We start from the raw sequence: 6000 nt of genomic DNA, 5'->3' as shown, positions 1-6000 counted from the left end.
AGCTTTTCTTCTGTTCTCCATCTGTTAGCAATAATGCCGAAGTTTTCGTGCAGTCATGAAGGAGTCCTTTTCAACAGTGACAATCCAAGAGCTGACCGATATTCCGCAGTTTTAGCTTTTGGCCACAGCTTTTCCACTGACATCATTATTATGTTGTTTGCCGGCTTGATAACTCCTAATTGTTTGTTGGTTGGAAATTTAAATACCGCCTGACCAAAAACGTGATCAAATAATATTGCTGAGACTGCAGAATTCCTTCATTTAAGCTTTCGGTCCAAACCTAAGAGACAATTGCATTAGTGAGCATTTATATAATTCCTCTCCAGTTTATTAGTCAATAAACCTATTCTTGACAGCCTGAGATCATATTACGCCACAATATTTAAGAAATAAAAAAAGTTCATCATGTACTGTATCTTTGTAAACAATTTGTAAAGTAGAGGAAGATGCAACTTAGATGGAAGGAAGTAAATGTTTTGGTAAACTCCATCCTGCAAGCTTCCGGAGAGGAGGTCTTTGTCTAATTGAGACTGGTTTTCCTGGGGCAGGGGAAGAGCTCTCCTCTGAGTCCCAGTTACAGGTCATTAGTCTGGAGCGGCACCCAGCTCCATAGCATGAGAGACTGACAGCTTAATCCTGTCCGAGCCTTTTGTTTTGTGCACCATGTTACTCTTTCATAGATGACTGAGTCACCCCTGCCTGGAGATTAAGTAATTTCTTTAACAACTTGAACAAGTGTCAGGTTTACTACTGTCCTCAGCTTAGATATTGCCGGGCAGAGCATGAGAGGCCTGAAGACTCTGTTTTAAGTTGACCTGCGAGGGGACTTAATGATCACGTCAGTGGAAACGAGTTCCAGTAAGAGATAAATTATCATACGAGTCAACCTATAATCTTTTTCGACAAACAATAATCTACGAGAAACGGGAATGGTAGGAGAGTGACGCAGAAGAAAGTTCATGCACTAGTCACTTTTTAAAAAAAACTCTCCCTTGTTTTTACTTGGTCTGTAGGTAACAAAAGCCATTTCTAAGCACAAAATACACACTGCTGAATTATGGATGAGCAAATTCATTTTTTACCTCGATCAGGGACTTACTCAAGCTTACTTCAAATCCGTGTCTGTTCATTGCCAGCCATTTTGAAGTACCAGAACATCTGCATGCTTAGAATGAGGTTTAAGAGATGCTGAATAAACTGGTCAAAATCACACACACAAAAATAAAATAAAAATTGGTAAAGTCACAATGAAAAAGTAGTAACTGATCTTGGTAGGGTGGGATTTAGTTCTATCCATTGGTTGTTGATTGGATGCTTGCAGATGATCGTAAGAAAGGGGCGGGTTTAAGTGGACAAAATGATTGGAGAAGTCTGGTATTGGTCGCCAGAGAGAAATCGTTCAACTGGACGATTGAGTTATGAGATTGATTAAAATTACATGGTCAATTACAATAAGAAAATATACATAGCGAATTTTCATTTCATGATGACTTTTAATTTAAATCAATAATGCATGAACTCTAGGGCTTGCTAAAGCGACCTGCGACCAAAAGATTTTTAATGGACTTTTTATCAGCTGCTTTCTATACTCTCCTTACATGTGTATATGACAAACATCATCATTTTTCATGAGCTGACTCAGTTCTAACTTACATATAGTTGTACACGTATCACTGTTGAAGGTCAATACATATGAGTACAGAAGTGTCCGGTAATCAGGCTAGCTGCCCTTAAGTCTGACATTTCGCCATCAAATTATTCATAATTTAATTTCTGGATTAATACATTCAGCACTAGCCTAACATTCATTATCACTGATGGAGCTTTATTTTTTGCTGTTTGCAGTTGATAACGGATTACCAACAAACATACAGTCTCTGGCTATACAAGTTCACTACTCGGGTGAGATAAGACACATTAACATAAAAAATAAACTTGGACAAACAGGTTTTCAGGCCTCTGTTGGAGTTTTCACTGATGAAAACAACTAACTAGTTTGTTGTCAGGGTTAATGACCTATAACATAGACATGAAAGAAGCACTGTTTGACCAAGTGATTTGGCCACGTTTCAATTACTTCAAATAATCTGGAACATTATGGTCAATCATGTGTGTTCTGTCATCAGCGATGAACACTGTATCCAGAGAGAAGTTCACTCGTCCTACCCGGGTTGCGCAAACGAATGGAACAAAAGTAGCACAGGATTTTTCGCCTGGGAAAATGTGAAGAGCCTACTGAGCATTTGGGCTTCTATATGGACTCTTTTGAGGGCCTCTACTGCTGGCTGTGCTGCCAAAAAAACTGGGATAAAAAGCTCATTCTGCCTCTCACAAACAACCATGCAGGGCCTCCTCTTTCCTCAGAGCCCCTTTAAAGCCTGGCAAATCAAAGTATTTTGCTTTATGAAAAGGCATCAGACTCCAAAGCGTGTTTGGCTCCGGGGATGATGGTTAAAATTATTAACCAGGCTAATGTGCTGGTAAGTAAATTCTCTCAGAGAAGCGCTTGGGCATGAGCAATTCAGTATGTTTTTATCATGTTAACCTTAACGCATCTGACACCTTGCCATATCTCTGAAAAACCAAAAGAAAATCAATCTAAGACAAACAATGTAAGACAGCAACAATCTTCCATATTAAAATAAATAAAAAGGCTTTTCAGCACTTGACAATATTGCTCAGAAAGAACTGAATGACATTACACAAACTATATCTGATGAAGTTGTAAAAGGTTTGCGAATCATGGCAACTGATTCCACAGTAAATCAGCTCTGTTAAAGTGTCATTTATCTCCATGCTCAAATTTTTATATAATTTATCACAGCTGGACGCTGAACTTGTCTGGCTGTTTTCAATTCGGTTTATTTGCTCATTGCTCGGTGGAACTCAATCTATAGAATAAATAATCTGGATTTTAAAGGGGTATAATAAAGTCGTCTAATTGGTAATGAACTGTATGACCTGCCTTATTTGTTCCTGGAATTCACTTCAGCAGGAGCGAGACGTCTGGCTTCGTAGTAGATCGATCGATGGATCGATCGATCGATCCATCCATCCATCCATCCATCCATCCATCCATCCATCCATCCCAAAATTGTAATGTATGGCAATATGTGACCCTGGAACACAAAACCAGTCACAAGTTGCACGGGTATATTTGTGGCAATAGCCAACAATACATTGTATAGGACAAAATTATTGATTTTTCTTTTATGGCAAAAATTATTAGGATATTAACTAAAGATCATGTTCCATGAAGATATTTAGTAAATTTCCTACCGCAAATATATAAAAACATTATTTTTGTGAGTGGATGCAGCACAATCACGAACATAAATGGACAACTTTAAAGGCCATTTTCTCAATGTTTCGATTTTTTTTTTTGCACCCTCAGATTCCAGATGTTTAGTCGTATCTCGACCAAATATTGTCCTATCCTAACAAACAATAAATCAACGGAAAGCTTATTCATTCAGCTTTCAGATGATGCATAACTCTCAATTTCAAAAAAATTACCCTTGTGATGGTTTTGTGATCCAGGGTCACATATATATTGTAAGTGAACTGAACTTTTGTGGAGTATGTAAGGCAAGGCAAGGCTCTTTTTCAGAACAGGTTGCAGGGGTGCTGATAGAGGCCGGCATGCACGACTCCCATAGACCCCTGTGTTTCGCCGCTTGTAAAGCCCAGTCAGCCGGACATACCATTCAGACTGGCATGCTAATTGAAAACAGCACCATTCTCCAGTTCCTAGATTCTAGCCCCCTCCAGAAGTCCCACAGCACATGCTGTAATACGCTAACAGCCTGAGAATAGCATTGTTAGGTACTGTATGCAGTAAACTTGTTCTTTATACCCAATTTAAAATTAATATATAGAACACTGGTGAATTCCTCTACCTCTCAGTATTCCATTAAAGTCTATTGGATGTGACAGGGAGAGGGAATTAATTCAGAGTGCATTTGCCAGAATCCCATTTCTTTTAACAGTCTGATTATTTGGTGCTCTTACTTAAATGCCGCTGCGGTCTGCCAGCACATTGCACCTTTTTCGCCTATCCAAACTGAAAAGTGACACTAGAATTCCATTTCCAAAAATAGTGATTACTCTTCATTCCAGCTATGCAGTGCATATTACAAATGCAGTTAAGACAACCTCCTCTGTGCCTGTGAAATAATGATGCTATATAAAATAATCTTTGTAATGGCCCAAAGGGGCTTTTTTTGTGAACTTTAGCATTGGTTTGTCACATGGCATCCACCCATTTAAGCAAATCCTGGATTTTCGTTTAATTTTTATGGCATGTTTTGTAATCACTTTGAGTTATGGACAATGGCATACATGTAGTTTAGATCATTGATATAAATCTGTGAGCAAATTAATTAGTTTTAAAGAGAAGACAAAGAGTTATATCTTAAAGGGCTAGTTCAATGTTTTTATCACTCCTCAAACTGCACTTGTACCAATAGTCGCGGACCACATGATTCTACAAATTTTAAATACTTAACATATTTTATGTACAATGTAAAAAAAAAATGTTTCATATAAATTTGTGCCTCTCATAATTAAAGCCCAATGAGGCCCACTGCATCAGACATGGTACAAAATGCTCGAGTACTACTGATCTAGACAACCCTGAGATTATCTGAAAGCATAAACAGGTAAACACTGAGCCATGTGTGATTATTCAAATGTTTCGTTGTGCCGGTCCAAGTCTAATTCAGTTTTGTTTGCCTCTTTCAACGAACAAACTAATCCAATTTTCACTGGTTTACATGGGTAGCATTTTCACATTTACAATAAACATTTTTTCCTTTTGTTTGAACTCTGTAGTTTAAATTTCATCTCATCGCGCACAAACACATGTTGTCGGTCATCTGTTCAGTGTTCACTGGTTTATATAGGTAGCATTTTCACATTTACAATAAACATTTTGTCCTTTTGTTTGAGCACTGTAGTTTAAATTTCATCTCATCACGCACAAACACATGTTATCGGTCATCTGTTCAGTGTTTAAAACCATTGCATTCCTCAAACATCCCTCAGTGCATCCATACTGATGGTGCTGAGGAGTTGTAATGCTTTTCTTAACCCATTAATTCTATCATGTGACACATGGGAACCGGTTTTATAGGTGTGGAATAAATGTATTTCCTGTTAGAGGTTGTTGGGTTTGAAAATGTTAAAATCAGCACTCTTAGCTCAGGTGGAGAAAATTCTGTGGGTGCTGGTGTTCTCGAAGTGTTGATGACATAGTCATCCAAAAATGGGCTGTTGTTATTCCAATTATGTCACCCATGCTGGATCTACGCGAAAGGTCCATATAGGGTTCAGAATCTTAACCTTTATCTGGACTTTTGCAGAACTAAATGAGTCATATACAAGCGAACATGTAGGGTAAAAAATGCATTATTTTGCCAGATTAGATTATCAGGTAAATGTTAAGACATTTTAGTCCACTTTATTCAATCTAACGACTGATTGAGCTATTAAAACAGTGTTGTACAGTACGATTACAAAAGTTCAAGTCAAAGACAACACCAATAACTAATACAATTTCTTTAGTTGTTCAACTTCTTAATAAAATATCCCATTACACTGCCACATTCTCTTTTGCAAGCACCCCCAAAACTGAAGATTCACGGACAATGTAGGAGCTTGAGATAATTGTAGATACCGGTTTGTAGTACAGACAAGTCCATTCTGTTCCCAGTATGGGAATTTATGCTGCAACAGATTATTGTGAAGTTTTCTGAAAGTACTGCACTAAAAAAAGACTATTAGGCACATAGGCCTCGTTTATACTGTCAGTGAAATGTGACCCAATTCCGATTTTTTGCTCATATGTGACACAGATCGGATGTGTTCTATGACAGTTTAAACAGGAAAAATTTTCTGAGGCATTAGGCAACGTCTCCGCGGTTTAATGACGAGAGAAACCCCGACGCGCATCAGCAAAGGGACGGATGGCCCGACGAAACGTTGTGTCGTCGTAGGAGA

The 6000-nt window shown here is 38.1% G+C and overlaps 1 long non-coding RNA gene across 3 annotated transcripts in view; it reads right to left on the bottom strand.

The window, feature by feature from the left end:
- The window catches only part of LOC311068826, an 85525-nt gene that overhangs the window by 34926 nt on the left and 44599 nt on the right, over positions 1–6000 (bottom strand). For 2 of the 3 annotated variants that reach the window (XR_014603433.1, XR_014603435.1), the window contains exon 3: positions 2966–3119. The exons of the other annotated variant lie outside the window; for it this stretch is intronic. This is a non-coding gene — a long non-coding RNA (uncharacterized lncRNA). The remainder of the gene's footprint in view (positions 1–2965; positions 3120–6000) is intronic. 3 annotated transcript variants of the gene reach the window in all.

Source organism: Abramis brama (assembly GCF_963993115.1).
Source record: "Abramis brama genome assembly, chromosome: 18".
In the NCBI taxonomy this organism is placed as follows: domain Eukaryota; kingdom Metazoa; phylum Chordata; class Actinopteri; order Cypriniformes; family Leuciscidae; genus Abramis; species Abramis brama.
Note: the sequence above shows the minus strand (reverse complement) of the source record. Positions and strands in the feature narration are given on the sequence as shown.